This window comes from Nicotiana tabacum, chromosome 21 (assembly GCF_000715075.1).
Source record: "Nicotiana tabacum cultivar K326 chromosome 21, ASM71507v2, whole genome shotgun sequence".
NCBI classification, from domain to species: Eukaryota; Viridiplantae; Streptophyta; class Magnoliopsida; order Solanales; family Solanaceae; genus Nicotiana; species Nicotiana tabacum.
This window is the reverse complement of record NC_134100.1, coordinates 75,330,572-75,331,869: the sequence shown is the minus strand read 5'-3', so window position 1 is coordinate 75,331,869 and position 1,298 is coordinate 75,330,572. Positions and strand designations below refer to the sequence as shown.

The 1,298-nt window shown below is 40.3% G+C and overlaps 1 non-coding gene across 1 annotated transcript; it reads right to left on the bottom strand.

Annotated features, from left to right (window-relative positions):
* Positions 1–244: 244 nt before the first annotated feature.
* LOC142175645 (small nucleolar RNA R71) lies at positions 245–351 on the bottom strand. The gene has a single exon (XR_012704740.1). It is a non-coding gene; the product is annotated as a small nucleolar RNA R71 (small nucleolar RNA).
* Positions 352–1,298: the final 947 nt, after the last annotated feature.

Sequence of the window (1,298 nt, the reverse complement as noted above, 5' to 3'; positions counted from 1 at the left end):
ACTGTGTTTTCAGAGGTAAGGTGAATGAAGATCCTAACACTCACTTGATGGATTTTGAGGAAATCATGAACACCTTCCAGAACAACGGAGTGTCAAAAGATGCAGTTTACTTAAGGGAATTCCTTTTTTACTGAAGGATGACGTAAAACATTGGCTTCAAAGTTTACCAATTGGTTCGAACAGGACATGGGAAGATATGACTAAAGAGTTCCTTGACAAATATTTCTCAGCTGCAAAAATAATGAATTTCAGAAGGGAAATTCACAACTTCTGCCAGAAGGACACTGAAACAATTTTTGAGGCTTGGGAAAGATTCAAGGAGATAATGAGAAACTGTCACCATAATGGGATTGAATTGTGGATGGAACTCCAGGACTTTTGGGATAGACTGACACCTTCCTCACGACGAACTCTGAGTACTGCAGTTAGAGGTTCTTTAATGAAAAAGACTCCTCAGGAGATTGTTATAATTCTTGATGAGCTCTCTGAAGATGCTAACCAATGGTCTGCTGAGAGTAATGATAGAAGAAAATTAGCTGGGGTTCAGGAGGTAGACTCGAACATATCAGTGCAAGCCCAGCTAGACACCATGGCTAAAAAAATAAGAAAGTTAACATTGGACAAGGTATAGAGTGACCCGCAAGCAACATGTGACTTTTGAGGAATGAGACACTCTACACATGAGTGTCAAGCTTTAGCTTAAGTAGTAAATATTTTTAACTCCATGTGGATCATGCACATGGGTCTTTCTTGGAGTTCACCAGGTGGTAGTGCAAACGATGGCAACACTGCTGCAAATCCAGACCCTAGGGACAGGGAGCTCCAGGTTTTCAAAATCAACAGAGGTAGAAATATCATCCTCCACAGCCTAATCAGTCTAGTATGGAAGATCTGATGAATGCCTTTATTATTAAGACAAATAAGAGGCTTGAAACCCATGGCGCAACTATCAAAGAACATGGCACGACCATTCGAAATTGGAAAGACAGGTGAGGCAACTAGCTAATATATTGTCTGAGAGGGTTCCATTAACTCTCCTTGTTGATACTGAAAGAAATCCAAAAAATACAATAAATGCAGTGTCTTTGAGGAGTGGGCATGTATTGGAGGATCCCAAGGACAAACAAAAGGATGAGCTGATTGAAAGACAGGTGGAGATTGTGGAGGAGCAGAAAAATGACAACATTCAAGAAGGTGCAGGGATGGTAGATGATGGTCTGGTGAAAAAGGGGAAGACTAGAGCTCAAAAGAAGAAGAAAGATGATAATGCAATAAATGAGGAGATTGAAGAAAGTAAA